General features: G+C 36.7%; 1 protein-coding gene across 1 annotated transcript in view; it reads right to left on the bottom strand.

Moving 5' to 3' along the window:
* The window catches only part of LOC129744036 (SPEG neighbor protein-like), a 523,363-nt gene extending 505,749 nt beyond the window's left edge, over nucleotides 1-17,614 (bottom strand). The window contains exon 1 of the mRNA XM_055736360.1: nucleotides 16,071-17,614. The gene's annotated coding sequence lies outside the window, so the exon portion shown is untranslated. The remainder of the gene's footprint in view (nucleotides 1-16,070) is intronic.
* Between the last annotated feature and the right edge of the window lie 1,618 nt (nucleotides 17,615-19,232).

Below are 19,232 nucleotides of genomic sequence, written 5' to 3'. Positions count from 1 at the left end.
GTACGCCAACCGCAGCACTGATGTTCGACCTCGAAAACTGCAAACAACCGATCAAATCGTTGAACGGCTGCTCAGTGATAACCTCACTTCGTTCAGCCCGAATCTCGTTCCTTTCATGGCTGCGGTGGTCTTCCGGAAAAAAGCAGTCCCTTTGGCCCTTGAGCTTGCTGACGATTTGAAGTTGCTCTTCCTCATCATCAGCGGCTACGTTATCCACGTAGCGTTGATAAGCTTCTCCTGCTCGATGAATGCGTCTCTGGGCTGGTTCGGGATTGACGGAATCTGGATCATCATCGTCATCTTCGCCATCGCTACTCTCGTAGTCGCTCTCGTCTACCAACGTATGCTGACTGGCACCAGAATCGATGACGAATCTTCGTTGATTCTGGTGGCTGATAACCTCAGCATGCAAACGCACAGCATATATTGCATGTTGTTTTCTGGTAACCCCAGATAAACAATCTCTTGTTACTAACAGGGCCCTTTCTCGGTGGCTTCGTGAATTAGCTACACTTCGATCGACAGAAATCAAGAGGTGGATGAATTCGCTAGCGACTAACCATCGCCCGAACCACCTCCTCCGAAGCACCCGAAGCAGCTTCCATCCATCGAAGACATGCTCGCGCATACTATACGTAGCACAGCTACAAAGCACGAGAAAGATCTTCTCGTCTCCAACTCTTTGATCGCTACAAAAAGCGGGAAGGCAAAGTTCAGCAACAAACGTCCAATCTGACTCTGTGTTGCTAAAGTTTCTGGCAACTAACCGTCGCCGAAAATACCTCCTCCTAAGCCACAGAAAAATCAAACTGTAGGCTTGGATAAGCTCATTCATGCTGACTACAGCGTAGCTCCACATCACGAGAGTAACCCTCTCGAACAGCTTCTTCCAATCTCCAATCCTTGCTAATACTCCATCTGGAGCATAAGGATCTGACCAATCCTGGTTACAGATCCCGAGAGTCCTCCTCCCGGCCATCGGAAATAAAACCATGCTGCTAACCGCAGCGCGGCTCGTGTCGGCATCGAGAGTAACCCTCTCGGAACCCGACTTCCCGGCCTCGAACTCCAGTGACACCTTCTGGCTGACCTGGAGCATCTCGTGGCCTCTGTGCTGACGGTCCTCTACGCTGATGGTCCTCTGCGCATGGATCAGCTCATAACTGCTGACCATAGCGCACAACCAAAGCACGAGAGTAACCCTCTCGGCTATCAGCACCACCCTATTAATCCGGGGTGGACCTCCTGACCATCGCGCTGCCCGGTTGCGGATCCAGGGAATCCTCCCGGCCGTCGGACGTGAACTCACGCATGCTAACCGCAGCGTGGCTCGTGACGGCATCGAGAGTAACCCTCTCGATCCGCGAACCTCCCCGGACTCGAACTTTGGCGGAACCTCCTGGCTGGCTTGGGACATCTCGCTGGCTGGTCTCGGCACTGGTGGTCCTTTGGCTGCTGGCTGGCTCTCTCTGGTGGTCCTCTGGCTCGTCTCTGGGTAAGTTTGTCCCTCTGCGCTGGCTGCTGCAGAACTTGCTAACCGCAAGTCGAATACACTTGAGAGTACCCCTCTCACTAACTCATAGTTTTCCAATTCTCCAGACGTATCTGGGCCCATAACCTGTTGAAAACGCAGGTTTCAGTGGTGGAATAGAGTTATCTTTATTCATGTTTCGTCTGTGAGGTCAGTAGATTACAACTATATTAATTAGCGATAGCTAATTGTCACTTCCACATCTTATATTCCCTAACCGGGAAAGTATTCATTTCTCAATGAGTACTTTGATATTCTTACCCAGAATATCTGGTAACACTGTTGTGTTACCACAAACCCAATACGAATATTCACGCCTAACAGTGTGATGATGTAAACATTTGTACCGTGTTTACCATCATCACCTGTCATCAGCAATCATCGATCTATTGTTCTCGATTGCGAATTGGAAATAGCAAGACGAACCAAAACATATATTGTTTTGGTTCTGCTGCAATCGGCAGCAATGTGGTTTGGTTTCGTCGCGGTGAAACCATAACGTTCCGCTAATGGATCGGCCCGATCCGGAAGAGGGGTTCTGCTGCAGGTTCCGAAACCGTAAGTATCAACAGACCTCTATGCGGATTGTTTTCTCTCAGACTTATTTTAGAGAGCGTTTAGTTTAAAACTTTAGAAAATTGTGGAGAGCGGAGATTAAAAAATAAATTGAATAGCTAAAACAATCTTAAACACAATCAAGGAAAAATTTAATAAAAAAATTGTGAATTTAACAATGGAATTCAGCAATATTATAATAATATTGTTTTAAAATCAGAATATTCTAGTTAGTTTTGCATTTTGTTTAACAATGAGATATTCAACGTTGCTTAAAGATTCTCAACTATATTCAAATACTTTTTAAGAAGATAATCATTTTATAACAGTAAATGTAAAACTATGGAAATTGAGGAGTTAAACCTAACAAAGTTAAAACCAAGAATCAAGCTATACTTCTGGTAATTAACTGGCATTATGGTATTTATGAGAGCAACAGATGTGTGAACCCAAATATTACTGCAATATCCTTGCATTTCGATTTGATCGCTTCTATTTGACCTTTTTATTGTGATTCCTATAGAATTCAAGCCCTGAGAGTAGGAGTTTCTCCCATGCTCTTAAAACGAGATGATTCTATATCAAAATTGTTTCTCAACTCTATATTTCTTAAATTATCTCCAATCGATCTAATGAGAGGTTTTCAGCTATATCGAATGCTATACATAAAATATATGACTCTTTTCTTATGTGAATAATTTTTCATAAGCTGATATATTATCCATTTCCTCAAGCAAAATTTTTTGCCTCTACCTCTTTAATAGTTAATCTTTTTCGATTGATATGTTTCGGTGAGCGTAAGACTTACCTCTTTTAAGGAAATCAAGGTAAGCGCTAATCCAGTAGACTCTCGTTCATCAAGATTCCAATGTTAAATTATTTTAATATCACTCGGTGATTGTTTTTGTCCATTTAATAAATGTACCAAACTGTTTAGAAATAAGGTGGCAATTGTAAATCAAAGGTACAGATCCTTTTTACATTTTTTGATTGAGCTTAACAATATATTTATATATATTGGCTAGAAAACGTCATGATTAAAAAAAAAAGCATGTAGGTTAGACTAAAACTCAACACTCAAATTTAAAACTCAGCCATTGATTTAAAAAAATAAAAAATGTAGCTATCAAGATATTTGGAGCAATCACTGCTGTACAATAAAAATTATTTTCATGATGGGTGCTAACGATAGTCCGTTAATACTCAAAACGGGAATCGATTCCGATTCCATTTTATACCATCCCATATCAAGAAGCTATCATCGTCACGACATTCAACCCGAACTTTCCACTTCCGGTTTGAATTATATCCGGATCGATTTAGCCGATTTGGATAACCTTTCCAAAGCCTTACGGTGTCATTATATGAGACCGTTTTAAACTTGCTCAAACGTTTGGTGCGTGAGGTCACGCTTCACAATTCAGGTCCGGGTTCCAGAGTCGTTAAGTGGCCACGTCAAACCACAAACAACCCGAAAGATCCCAATCGTCAGGTCAAAGTCGAGTGGGAACGTAAAATAAACCTTGCCGGAAGCCACTGGTATTGAAAGAAAGAAAAAAAAACCTAGCGAAAACGGTAAACATTTCCAAATTGCATGTTTCCGTTACCGGCCGGATTCGGGGAAAACGTTTTTTTTTCGTTATCGTAATCTCTGCCATCGTTATTTCCTCTTTATATTCCCCTTGTATTTTGAAAATTGCGTTTGCAATGTAAGGAGGTACAATTCTACTTCTTTGTAAGTCTTTGTCTTGGATAGGGTGAAGAAGGTATGAAGATTATTGCGAATGAATTTGAACGAGAAATAATGTTTAAACTTAAAATCTAACGTTGAAAATCCTAAGATATGTCAGATTTGTAATGTGGATGTTGTAGAAACTGAATTACGGTTAACACGTCTAACTGGAACCATTTCATTGAATTGCTCAAGGCGAGTAATTAAATCAGTCTAAAATATGCTCAACACACTGATCACAAGTTGTCAAGAGCGTATCAAGCGAAAAATTTGTAAAGCTATTTTAGAAATCTTGACAGGAGAAAATTACCAGCTGACATGGATAACACATCATCAAGGATGCACCATTGCATCCGAAATTTGTCGGATGCTGTTATGAATATTTTAACAGCAGCGTGGAAACTGCCGGCCGACTCACAACTACCGGACAGAATTCCGCGATTTAAGTTAGATTGAAATTTATGCCATGTTTGATGGCCAGAGAAGTGATTCTTGTTGTTGTGTTTAGGGAAAGCATGTTTAAAAACCTTACATTTCCGCTAACCAACCCAAAGAATTTATGTTTTGTTTCGGTGATAGGCTTCAGCTATCAAATTACTCGTCAGTTTTACATGTTAGCACAAATCCATATTCAAGAGACTTGTTGAAAATGAAATTGTACACAAACCTTTTCCAGGCAGTATTTGGAAAAGTGCGTAATAATGTGTGAAAACATCATGTTGAAAACGTTTTTGGAATTTTTGATAACAGGTTTTACGATACTTCATGATTTTATTGTACAGCAACAGTATTCAAATTAAGTAATTTGCTGAAGATCAAATCATAAATTTAAATGTCTAAAGTCCATGAACCTTTAAACTATGTTTAAGTTTAGATTTTTATGTGTTGTATGTGCAATATTTGGTCACCCTATGATTTGGAATGGGCTGTAGCAAAAAAAAGATTGTTTGGGAATAAGTATGAAAAATGTGACATGTAGCTTAAATAACTCTACAGCCTCACTGTAACACTGGACTATAATTTTTTAAGCTACAACTTATTGTTGAAGGATTAAAGAAAACTTTGCTCAACACCGTGAACCTCTTAGATGCGTCAATCAAAAGTTATGACGATTTCAAAATTGAGTGATTTAGTATCATATTTTTCAAAAATCTTTTCAAATGGTGTAAAATGTGTGATTTTGACTTCGAGGTCGGTTTGTCAAGTCCAATAAAATCATAAACCCTATTCTCTGGAAACTTCTTCAGGCGTGAGTCTATTTCTCGACATATTTCTATTCCAATGAATGGAAGAATCTTGAAATCGAATTTCCAAACATTCTCGGATTTTTGGAGAAAATAGCAAACGCATTTTTTTAAGATTTTTTGTATGGATTAGTTCTATGGTTAAACAATAAGTCTGTTATTGCAATTTTCACTGCTTCATAAGAATTTCTTTTGAATAAAAATGGAAAAAGAAAAAACTAATTGTTTCAATACTAATCTGTTAACACAAACCATAAACCAGGTGAAATACTTGCTCAGTATAGCAGAGTTATAAGTAAAAGCAAATCGTTTCACAAATTATGTATTTTATCGCTGTTATAACGGCTTCACATTTTGTTACAGAATTTGTGCAAAATTTCTTCAGAATTCAATAACAGGGTATGAAGTGTTCATTTTGAAAAAAAGCCGTTTGTTCAGTCTTTCAAAATTGCCGTTGAAAAGTTTTGTGAGATAGTTTTAAATTCATCGTTATTTTTAATTATTGTTCAAACAGGAAAATCTACAACAGTGCCAGACATAAGTCTTCACAAAAGCCAGATGACTATATTTTTTCCCTGAGGATGAGACCAACCTAGTCTCGAAACGTTGGATGAAATAAAATAATCATCATTTCGAAAATAGACAGCAGTGCCGATTTCAAAAAAGAAAATCAATACCACATCAACAAAACCAGTCGAAATCTGAACAACATAAAAAAATTTAACTAATTTGCTAAAAATTTCGTCAATTTCCTTCTACAAGATCGCAAATTATTCACAAAAGAGACAAGTGCATTTTTTCGAGTACAGGGTTTGATTTCAGTTTGTGCAAAGTAAGTTACAGGTGGTTTTATTCCTCTTTTTAGTTAACTATAGAAACTTAAAAATAAACATGAAAAGTTAAGACTCCCAGTAATTATTTTCAAAGCATATGAGGAACCAAAACTAAACCAAAACAATCGATATCGCTCATTGTAGAAGATAGAAAGTTGCTGTCAAAATATCGACATCTGAATTTTTCTTATACAATGGTTAAATTTTAGGGCATTTTGCGATTGCTTTGATTCAGAAGAATTTTTCACCCAAGGGGGCTCACAACACAAATAAGAGTTCAAAACACTGTGTGTGATTTTTTTTTATTTTTAAACATTCTCCAGTGAGGCTAGACGTAATGATGAGTTGATCATTAAATATTCTCTATTATCTCAACAACTCGGTAGGATAAAATTTGAAATCCTTCTTTTGTCACTTTAAATTGGGGGGGGGGGGGGGGGGTAATGATCATAATAAAAATTTTTCCAAATTTTCATTAATTGGAACAAATTGGACAAAGACTTCCACGTAACAAATTTGCACATAATCTAAATTTCACAAAATCGAAAAGTTGAATTATTTTTAAAGACATAGGTACATCGTCAGAGTCAATTTAGGTCGCTAAGATGAAAAATGTCAAAAACAAAAGTGGATACATTTCTCATCTTCTAACTTCTTTAAACTTTATGTTTTTTCCCTTAGAAATTTTTGGAAAAAGCAAGGAAGAGAGGGGAGGGGGGTGACATAAGAAGAGTTTGTTATTTGTTCCAGCTTTATTACCAAATATACTTAAAACCAATATTCACCACTGTCGTTTTCTCCATACAACGAAACGGCGACATCATCAGAATCCCCTAGCGAACAAAATGGAAGCACTAATTCGCGAAATTCCTGTAACTCCTGATAGCGTGTGTTTCAAACACGACTCAATCAGCGCAGCGTTGCCAGCTATAATAAATCAAGTTTTATTCTTATTCTTGCACCATGCTCCCAATGTTAGAAACTTGAATAAATAAAATGATTAAAATATGTTTAAAGAAAATTTGTCAATGTTTTGAAAACATGAACGCACAAAAACTTCGTTCAATCGTACGTAAAAATCGGTTTCAACTGATTTCTGTCAACTAATAGTTGTTCAATGAGCCAATGTTTTGATAGAAACTGGTCAGGTCGTTGTTTAATGAAACAAGTTGAAACTATTCAAAGTCGTTCCAGCTGGAATCATTTCGACCTGGTACAAATCGATCGCAGTCAATTGGAAAGAGACAGGTGATCAACTGTCAATTTTATTTCTACTTGTTTCGACCTATTTTGAACAAACTACAATGAACAGACTGAAAATGTACATCAGATCAGCTGTGTTCGTTTCAGGGGTGGAAAACAGAAAAAAAAACAAAAAATGGCCCAAATTTCAAATTGATCTGATTGAATCACCGACCAGTGAGCAGCTTTAAAATTTTGTTTCATTAGAATAATCATTATTAAAACTTTTATTCAGTCTTCAGGAGAGTTTTGCAGTGGATAGGTTTATTAGTGTGACCAAACTGAGCATGTCTCATCTTTAAAACAATAGCTATGTTGATTTTTTTTTTGTTCTGGCACAAATTTTAATCATAAACGATTAAAAAAGTACTCATTTTCTGTCTAAAAGTTGAAAATGCTGCGAATATGCTGCAACGAATATTTATTTGACTGATTTAGTTTTCGATTAATTTCTTATGAGGTTGGTGGTAGAATTCAATGTTGATCACTATATCCCTAGTTTATTTTAAGATTTTTGTTTAAAAACCTACAGTACAGAGAAGTGTTTTTTTTTTTCTTTTTTCTGTTGACATATTATATCTAATACGTATCGCCATTTTTTCTGCAACAGATGACGGATGAGTTTTTTTTAGTTAATTGATAATTTTGGATTGGATAGGAACCAGCAAAGCTTAATAATTTTTTTTCTTTTTACAATTGAAACTATAAATTTAAACAGCTAATACATCTGCAACGAGCATAAATCAACATCAATCCTTCCACTCTTATTGTTTCATAATATCAAATTAAAGCTGTGCTGACTAACGCCAAAATATTTTCAACATGCATCCATCGATTACTATTGTTCGTAACTTTATCAAATAAACTAAGCTGAATAAATCGAGCTGACTAATGAAAGTTGTAAATTAAATCAGATTTCTATTCAAATAATTTTTTATCGTTGTACGTAAACAAAAGAAAAAGTGATAAAAATTGATCCGGTCGGCACCCCCCAACAACACTTTTACGATTGACTAACAGAGGTGCCAGGTGGTTATTACAGATTTGTTCGAAGTTTTCAAAACTTAACTAAAAATTTGTTCTTTATAGAGATTTTTTTGAAAATCAGCACATTAAAAGAACATTTTTCAAAAATCAGGACAATTCGAGAGTTTTTGAAAACGGTCTTTGAAAATTAGGAAAATCTAAAAAATCAGGACACCTGGCATCTCTGGTCAAAGCTCCGAAAAAAAATCACAGTGTAATACGTCCATTTCCAGATATCCATAAAGAGTTATTTGTTTCTTCCGTATTCTCGTTAAGTGGTATATATCGGTTAAAGTATATCTGCTTATTACTCTGATCTTAAAGTTGAAGCAAAATCTGATCGTGAATGAGGATTAAACTGGTTTAAAACCATTTAGGCAATTTAGGTAATTCATTTATGCGACCTTTTTTCTAATCTGTCAATTTTTTTTAATCTTAATTCTTTGAATCGTTATATTTTAAAAATTTGTGCTCAATTTGTGACATTACCTTCCATGAAAATTATACGTTTCTATGCTTTTGATGTATGTAAATTGGCTATCCACCATGGGTTCACGGATTTACTGCAGTTTTTGCCTGTGCATGTGCTAACTTTAATGCATTTTTTTTATTGAACAGACCGGAACAATTCTGATATCTTTCATTCATTTCATTTGGAATAGTAAAAAATACTCCAAATATTAAAAAACGGGAACCAATTAAACAAAATCATACATGCAAGAAACATGAACGCAATCTACAATGCAGAAAAAAGGAATAATTTTGATGGAAAAGTTGAGAAAATCTCGAATACGAAAGGTGATACAATTTCCTTAATCTATAGTTTGACTTTTGAGCTTCCAACTGTTTGGCTTTTTGATGAATTTATCCTATTTCTCTATAAAACTCCTCAAATTTTATCTATTTCCTTTCCCGGGATTTTATGAAAAATCCAGGTGGGAAGGGGAGAAGAGTGACAAAACCAGAATTTGACATTTGTAACTGCCTTAGTTCAACAAATATCCCATGCAGCATGCAATTTACCCGGACACCCAGGTTTAGTATGAACTGTTATGGAATGAAAGTAATGCGTGTATTGATTTAGGTGTATTTTGGAAGAACGAGTGCCTCAGGTGGGCTAGTTTTCATATCTCTGGCAACTAATTGAACTTTCTTTTTATATAATCAGTTAAAGGAGGAATTGAACCCAAAAGTTTTCTGCCGATACCAGGAATCGATCCAAAACCAGATTCACGCCAGTCTATCCGCTAGACCACTTCAACGCTAATGAAAATCAGATTTTCTTACAAACACCTAAAAAGAGGTTCACAGATGTATCAAAATATCAAAATCGTCAAATCAACGCGTTGTTGTTCTCAAAGATTTTAAGACTGGAACGATAAAACAAATGCTTAACTTCAACGTTGCATAAATCCCATAATGACACATTCCACGCTCTTGCATCCTGAGTGTCGAGATTTCCAAATAACTGCTGCAGCCAAGACTTTTTTTTTATCATTAAAGGATGATTCAACGCGATAAAAAATGTACAGTTTTTACATTTAATGTTTTATACAACCTTTGAGTTAAGTGTCATAGAATGGTGAAGTTACTTTAAATTTTTTAAAAAGTTTTTGTTATGTTTGAATTTTAAACTTACCTCGAAGACGTAAAATTGATCCAATTCTAATTCTTTAAACGCAGTTTTGTAGTTTACTGGGTGCACAAAAAAGTTGCATGATATTATACATCAAAATATTTTTACCCGGCAAAGTTGCTTTAGAGAGGCTGGTACACGTTTTTTGCGTCGTTACGTCAAAAAAATCTACATTTGAAAAAATTTGTTTATATCACTCTTAACTTACCATTTGAAAACTATGATTATCAAGATCCTGGCAAAAGTTTTTCCATAAATATCATTTCTTGAAAATTGGTTCAGCCATTCATGGAATGTTCATTTAGTTCCTTCGTCACGTTACGCTTTTCCAAAAACTAGTAAGGAGCCCCCTCTCCCCTACTAAAAATATTCGATTCATATTTTCTATTCAAAATCCACAAACCGTAACAAGCTGCTATACCTCCTCCCCCTTAACGTGCTACGCAGATTTTAATACCCCCTACTTAATGTGGCTCCATTGGAAGTGAGTTTTATTTCAAATTCTTCTAAATTCTTTATTATTCTTACTTTACCACCTTCCTTGTTATACATTTTTGGAAACATCAGAAAATATTTAATCAATAATTGTATATTTGATGAAGGTATATTGATTGATATCGGAGTTTTACCAAACAAACTAAGTTTAGTTTGTTAAATAAGTTAATAAGGCAATTCTCAGGTTATTGAATTATAATGAGCCGATTACATCAGCCTGGTTTCACCATGTTTTGTTTTTGTTTTCTCTCGCACACACGGGTACATGAAACACACATACATACATACACACATACATAAACACCAATACACAGAGACAAGCGCATCAACAATGAAATGCAAGCATTCTCCTAGCAATTTTAAATTTTATTCTAAAGCATATTTAAAAAGTTTACTTGCGACTTTATACAGTTTAACAAATGATTTATTGTTCAACATATTTCCTGTTTGTCATGCTGTTGCTGATTCTGTTGCTGCGAAGAAACGAAAAATTTCTGCGTTGTCACGTCACGTCACATAAAAGATCTCAGTGAAACTTCATGTTTCTTTGAACAGATCTAAATTCCATTCACCACTAAAGCGTGGTAAGCATCTTACAAATGCTAACACCACCAGCCCACAGAAAGAGTTCTTTGTATGCCGTGATCGAGACTCGATCTCATGACCTCTGTCATAAAAAACTTAATCGCTATCCTTCAGGCCACAGTCGGTGGAATGTTATTGCGTTTATTTTCTTAAATCGTCTTGGCAAAGTTTGTGTAGCATTTCATTTGCAACATTTTTTAAATGTGGATTTTTGCTAACATGAGAGAAAGATGAGCAAAGGTAACATTTGTGATGCGTTAGGTAGTGAATTGGATAAGCTTAAGGGATATATAAAGTTTGGGACGTTTTACTGGAAAATAAAGCAAAAAAAATTGCATTTTTAAGCGAAAAAACCTATCAAAAAATCGTCACGTTACTTTGTGTTTGAAACGATAATGTATTCAAAAATAGATGTTAATCCATATTTCCGCTGGTGCAGGTGTGTAAAATATGTGGCTAATATGTTTTCGGTGGATAGCTTTCCAGTTATCAAAATGGCCTCCGCGCAAGAGTAACGGCGATGAAAAACTCCGCTCGTGCACCCTAACTCATGCTTTTCAGTTTGCAAAAAATCTGAATTTGCCACAAAAGACGATTATCAATTCAAGCATCCAACAAAGGCAAAGGGAAAGGTGGCAGAGATATTTAATTTTTTTTGTCGTAGTATAGATACTGGAGATAAGGGCATAACGAGCACCTAGGCAAACTGGGCACCACCTTTTCTAAGATATTACGGAGCTCGATGAAGTCAACTGAATTAAAGAGCTACAGCTTGACTAGTTCACATCTGACGATTTGGTCTATTGGTAAGGTGTCGGAGAGATAATCAGAGGATTCAAGTTCGATTACTGGTCGAGGTGATTTTTTTATATTTACCATTCATGATCGATCATTTTTATAGTTGCATAATACGGCTAGTAACATCATCCGTCAAACAAGGCACCAGAAACATAATGTATGAGTTTGCTTGTGATATACACTGTATCAAAAAATTGTCCGTACAGCACGTACCTTGAAGTCCAAACAATCAAAAAGTGCACTTTTTCAGTCAATAAAAATACTACAATAACATCATTTGCTGCAGAAATTAGTCCTTTTTGTAGATCAGTATTAAAAATGTTTATAAATTAAACCTTAAAAATAATCTAATTCATTTAGTATAGAAGGTCCCAAAAACGACGTCAAAAAATTGTCCGTACACTGAGGCCTTTGTCAAATATTAGTCAAGTAAACAGTTTTGTGTCAGTCTGTCAAACGAAGAAACGTGAATTGAATCTCAGCAAAGACAATTTCCAGTGGTCTGAGCGATAAATACGGTAAAATGAACTTTATTTAGCATAAATCAGTAGATTTAAACAATTTGTGGATTAAATCAACATTTTTTTTTGTTTCGATTATAGTCGTTTTACCATTTTTATGGCATTCGCGACTTTATCAACGTTACAGTTGGCGAATCGTTATTGAGAAACTATCCGGTACAACTGTGTTCGATGTTTACTCTTGGGCTCGAACTCGCGGACATTGGCTCAGGAGACAACAGACTTGCCAACTGAGCTATATCACAAGCCCAGCTAAGGATTAAATCAACAGGAAAATGTCTGCTCTTCACAAAAAAAATACCCGTTGACATCCGGAAACTGATTGTTGACCTGAAGAATGACGGTGAAAGCTTGTCCGAAATTCATTTATTTACTTGTCTTCGAATTACGCATAAAATAGTAAAACGGCCATGATCGTCGGTTCAGTATGTCCTTCAGAATTTTAAGAAGACTAACTCACTGGGGACTAATCGAATAAGCTGATGGTTGGTTTGATCGTATTTTCGGGTCAGAACCAAACAATCATATTTATATTCCTGTAGACGCGTAATATGACTGATAAATCTTTTTATTTTTCTCCGTAAATGAATGTCAAGTTTCCGGTGCAATTTGCGCTGAAAGCATACCACACCATTACATGGCCACCACCGTGCTTAACTGTCGGTCACAAATTTTTCGGATCCAATTCAGTATTTGGATTACGCCATACTCTTACATGTCCGTCAGACCCAAAAATTTTAAATTAGCTTTCGTCAGTGAATATGACGTTCTGCCAGAACTCTTCCGGTTCCAGGTCATACTTTCGGGCGTATTCCAGCCGCCTTTTCTTTTTTTAGCAGATATAAACGGCTTCTTCAGAGCAACACGACCTTGGTTTTTTTTTCTCATGAAGTATGTTCCGTACCGTTTGAGGATTAACCTGTATATTTTCAAAATTCTTCAGGCTGTCTGCTAGTTTCGGGGCTCTGATTTTAGGAATCTGACTGATTTCCCTGCTAATGATGCGATGGTGACGATCCGTAAGCTTCAGTTTGCGGCCTCTTCCTGGAGTGGTCTCCAGGGAGTTAGTCTTTTTAAAGTTCTGAAGGACATACTGAACCGACGATCGTGGCCGTTTTACTATACCTGCAATTTCGGACAAGCTTTTACCGTCATCCTTCAGGTCAGCAATCAGTTTCCGGATGTCAACGAGTATTTTTTTGTGAGGAGCAGACATTTTCATGTTAATTTTTGTGGATTTAATTAACAGGAAAATGTCTGCTTTTCACAAAAAAATACCCGTTGACATCCGGATACACGAAAATCTACTGATTTATGCTAGATAAAGTTCATTTTACCGTATTCATCACTCAGACCACTGGAAATTGTCTTTGCTGAGATTCAATTCACGTTTCTTCGTTTGACAGACTGACACAAAACTGTTTACTTGACTAATATTTGACAAAGGCCTCAGTGTACGGACAATTTTTTGACGTCGTTTTTGGGACCTTCTATACAAAATGAATTAGATTATTTTTAAGGTTTAATTTATAAACGTTTTTAATACTGATCTACAAAAAGGACTAATTTCTGCAGCAAATGATGTTATTGTAGTATTTTATTGACTAAAAAGTGCACTTTTTGATTGTTTGGACTTCAAGGAACGTGCTGTACGGACAATTTTTTGATACACTGTAGCTCAGTTGGCAAGTCTGTTGCCTCCTGAGCAGATGTCCGCGAGTTCGAGCCCAAGAGTAAACATCGAACACAGTTGTATCGGATAAGTTTTTCAATAACGATCCGCCAACTGTAACGTGATGGTAAAACGACTATAATCGAAACAAAAAAAATGTATGAGTGTGTGTGAATTTTTTAAAAACTACAAACAGCCATATGGACATTATTTTGTCATTGATTTGATTGAACTCGAGTCCTCTGATTTTCTCTCCGATACCTTTCCAATGGACCAAATCGTCATATAAAACTAAATAGTCAAGCTGTAGCTCTATAATTTCGTTGCCTTCATCGAATTTCATTCGCTGCTAGACTGTACGGCAGAAAACGCTTATTGAGCCCCGATTAATGGTGCTCATATCGCCTCAGGTGGGGGGGGGGGGTTCTCGTTAGGCCCCTACAATGACTGATTTTCAGCTTTTAGCAATTTTTTTTAAGTTTTTATCTCCTTTTTCAAGTTTCAGCTAGTTAGGAAATAGACTTCTTTAGTGTCTGAACACGAACCAATGATGTTACTCAAATATAACTTTCTATGGTTCAATAAGCGTCCTCCATAAGGTGGCCATAACGCACTTATCTCCCCTATGTCTGGTTTGGCCGGTAACATGCTTGGGGGGAGTGAAAAGAAGTATTTTCATAACAAATAACATCATCATTCAAAAAAGCAGAAATAGCAATAAAAGTTTTGGGAGCGATCCAGTCCTGAATTAGCACAACACGTTTCAATATTGAATGGAAAACTTAATTCTCGCGTAAGCTTTCATTACGTCGTATGAAACAAAATGTAAACTATCAGTTTTATTACGAAAAAAAAATCAAAAACAGACATAGACTTGTTGCAACTTCTTTCCATTTAGAATAAGGTTGCCAGAATTTTTTCCACTCCCATCCGGGCCTAGCAATTCCGGGCATTTTTTCAAAAAAACCTGGCAAAATCCGGGCATGGATTTCAATTTTTCAAATCCAAAAACCGGGCAAAAACCGGGCAAAATTTAGGTGTTATTATATATAAAAGCAAAGAAAAAAGGCAAAAAAATTAAATTAATATTTTATTAATGTAATTGCAGACTTCCAAAAACTTTTTGGAACACTTAAATATTTAAAGGTTTATAAAAGTAAATCAGCAAAATTATTTGAAACAACCGTTGAAAATTTCCATACCGTTAATCGATTTTGCTGAAACTTTCTCAAAAACTTTGATTTTTTTTTGTTTCTTTGTGAAAATTGTGAAAAAATCCGGGCAATATCCGGACTTTTTTCACGATATCCGGGAAACCGGGCCGGGCCGGACGTTCTCGAAATTTTGCATCAAATATCCGGGCAAACACGGATAAAACCGGGCAATCTGGCAAGCTTTATTTAGAATATTTCTAGCCTGGACAACATATTTTATATGTGAAATGTAAATTACAAAGTTGTTTTGATCACTTTTGCAGCAGTTTTCTGTGAATTCTCAAGATGTTTCATACGACGTAATGAAAGCTCACGCGAGAATTTTTCATTCAAAAACGCTATGTGCTAATTCAGGAATCAACCAAATTGTCTCAAATTTTACACTGATGATTAGTGATGCCCAGAAGGCATAAAAAAACTTATGGGAGCAGAAAGTCCATCTTTTCAGATGTTAAATAAACATATTTTAAACATATTTTGATTAAAACACATTTTGGTCGTTCTACCTTTTACTTCATATGAAAACCCAGTTTTTAAAGTAAATTAAACTAAGTAACTATCAGTAAATGTTAGCCATATTGTAAGAAAAACTTTCGAAAAGATTGAAAAAAAAATTTCCCTTATATTACCAAAAAAATTAACGATATGAAACACTATATGCATCAAAATGACGTGTCCAGCATAATTTGGGAGGAAAAAGTACGATTTGAATTACATTTTTGTTTGTTTCACCCTTTTTAACTTTTGTTTTTCAAGTACTGAACAAAATTGCAATTGTTCCTCTTATCATTGAAATGAAACAAAAAAAGAAAACATACTCGAAACTGATGTAATTCAATTCCAAGCCATAATGCTCGGGTACACTTTCAATTACGGACCCAGTGTTCCCGGAAAAATGTCGAAATGAGCGAGAGAGGAAGGTTGCTAATATGTATTGACAAGGATTAACGTTGGGAAAAAGCTGCCGGTCGATAGTCGATAGATACCTGTTACCAAATCAGATGAAAATCGATGCCTCCATTTCCGGGCAAGGGATTGGCTGCTTGTTGGAGAGTCCTACAGGAATGGGTGAACGGCTGAACTGCTGAAAGTGCCACTGGTTAATCCATTTTTAGCTCCAGGGGCCAGTAATTGGTTTACACACGGGGTGGAGCAACGTTATCTTCACGTAGTCGGGTTCAAATGGATTTTGTGTATTTCCTTTTTTCTGTTGTATCCGCTCTTTTTAATCCTTGTTGCTGAGGAAGGAAGTGACGAGAAATGGAAACACTGACTCTTCTCGGATGCTGAAGCTTAACCACTCTAAACCGTATTATATTCGCCGTAATTTTCTCGCACTTTGTATTACACAGATTTTCCACACTTTAAAGCAATTTTCTTTTCCAATTAGGAGGGAATTCCACTTCATGTGGTAGTGTTTCACTTGTTTTTATTTTTTTTAATTCATGGAACTCTGCACAATCTTCGGGTGCGTTTAATGCCAAAACTTCGCCTTCCGTAAGGTTGTTTTGCTATTTTATCACTGAATGCTTGCCACGCTCCACTTTATGTCATGTCACTTTATGGGAATCGCTCAGTAGGATTTAACAGAGCTAGGAATGGGGGGATCACTTTTACCACAATTTTTACGATTCCGCTCGTGGGAAATTTCCCTCTGGACTTTGCAGCCGTGGGCAGTTTTGAACTCTCGGTTCGTGTTGAGAATTTGGATTTATCGTGGCGCCGCTTTATGCTGGAGCCTAATTTATGCGTGTAGATTTATGCTTCCTACTTTACACCCTCGATACGACCGATCGAAAGAACGTGGAACGAATCCACCGCCAAGAAGGGAAGCACTTTTCTCACCTCTCAAGAATTCTCACCCCAGAAAAATTATCTCTCTAAACCACCTCACCCATGACATGCACACAAACCACCCACCAAAAACACTCCTGTTTAATCAAACTGCTTCATTTTCCACCCTCTTTTCCACTGGAATGTGATTTGGGTTATCGCGCAATAAGAGAACTATCAGGCTTATACGGCCTTAGCCACTTGTGAATGATATCCCTTTGAAGCACTCTCCAATTAGCAATCCAAATTACAGTCGAACGTTAATTAGGCTCAACCACCAATCGCAACAACTCAAACTCTAGGAAACGGAAGTGCTCCGCTTTCAGCTAAATCCCACCGAAGGTTTATATCAGGTACGCTCGAGCCCTTCCACTTCACTTTTCAACTTTCTCACCAGAGCCTAATCAACAAACAGGACCATCTGGAAAACGTTCCAACCCGACGGCTTTCCTTTCCAGAAAAAAGGCGGAAACCGGAAGGTCACACACAGCTTTCTGCCGCCCTTTTCTCTCAGTACAACACTGACCGTCAGCGGCTTTCGTTCCCCCAAAAAAACACCAATCCCAGTCACAGATGATTTTACGCCACACACAGTCGCGAGTGAAATTCCAGAACACTACTTTAGGTCACCAGCAATACCAGGGACTCCCGATTTCCGGGACGAAAGCCCAAAAGGATCAAACACGAGTGCTTCCCAGCAGCGTCACGAGAGTACTGAAAATCAGTGGTGAAAATTTATGGCCAAATCTTGCGCTACCCACGGCCTAGGAAACCCCCAAAATCCCGAAGCCCATTACGCTCTTACCGAGCTCTCTCCCCCACAAAATTCGCTCTCTTACCGAATGTAAAACATCCTCCCGAACCTGGAGAACATCAAACGGATTAACACGCTAGCTAACCCAAGACAAACGTGGAACAGCCGGACACGGTCCTAGGACAACCACACCGGATGACGGAAAACGACAACAAAAATCGGTAGAATCTCCCAGACCTGCGCATTTTCAGGCTCTACTCGCTCGCACCATTGAATCGTTTCGGGAGCAAGCTACAATCGGTGATTTGACGTTTTCCATCGTTTTTGTATCTTCCATTCCAACACATCTCCCCATCCTTGAAATCTTGGCCCGTTACCGGATTTTCTGTTGGTAAACGTTGATATTTTTATTACACTCACTTGTCTGCTGTTGCTGGATTCTGTGGATGCTGAGAAAAATTTTGGTTCTCCTTGTGGTTTTTCTTGACTCCGATATGGTGCTGTCATCTAGAGGTGAGTAGCATAGATATGATTTTGGAAATTATTTTCAACGTTTTATTTTGCGTAACGTGACCTTTTATGAAAGGAGGTATTTGCTCAAAAGATTAAAATAAAATTTTAGGTTTTCACCAAAGAAGACGAAAAGTTTTACAAGAAATTTAAATATGACGTTCTACAGACGCAAGGATCCGGAATTGCAGTAACAATTTTGGCTTACTGGTGACTGGTGACTCCAGTAATTTCAAATATTATTGGAATGTCCTGAAAAACAATGAATGGGCGAAGCTTCATTTGACTTTGAAACTATAGAGTTAAATTCATTGTAATTGTTAATTTGCTGCCATTGGAAAACGAAGGAGAGCTGGTTCAGAGGGCGTGAGTTCGAATCTACTTATGATCGCATATTCAACTTGTGCGAGGGTAAACTAAATCATAATATATTGTTTAAAATGCAGTTATTAGGTCTGTATTAGGTCTCCACTTTTGAAGATATATGCTGTTTTGGTAAGTTTTTCTCGCTCGTTTCATCTGCTATATTCGTTTTTAATAATTCAGTTGTCTCTGAGATTTACCAATATAAATGTTTGCTGAGAAGCTTAAATTTCAAGTGAACTTTTTTCTCGTTTCCCCTGATTCACAATTAAATATAATTTTTTACAGATATTGAAATTGAAAATTTATTGAAAATAATCCGGGAAAAGTTTTTTGCTATGAGAAGAACAAATGTAACAATGTGAAATAGCTATTAACTCAATTAAAAATTTTACATTATATATGAAATTGATTTCGAAATTATGCAAATCTCTATCTTCACGCTTTATCTTATCTTGTAGATAACATTACCCAAATATGATTCTCAGACAATATTGAGCTCCAGTTATTAATTTTAACGTTATTTAAAGTCTTAGAAAAAACAGGCTGTAGATACATAAGTACTCAAAAAAAAATTTTGGTGCCTAAGTTAGCAGAAGTTGGCGGCTATATGAAACACACATGAAAAATATTTTTAAAAAAAATTTTAGATCATGACAACAAAAAAGTGTAAAAAGTGGTGTAAAAA

The sequence above is a fragment of the Uranotaenia lowii genome, chromosome 2, assembly GCF_029784155.1.
Source record: "Uranotaenia lowii strain MFRU-FL chromosome 2, ASM2978415v1, whole genome shotgun sequence".
In the NCBI taxonomy this organism is placed as follows: domain Eukaryota; kingdom Metazoa; phylum Arthropoda; class Insecta; order Diptera; family Culicidae; genus Uranotaenia; species Uranotaenia lowii.
The sequence above is the reverse complement of the archived record's forward strand: the minus strand, read 5'-3'. Positions and strand labels throughout refer to the sequence as shown.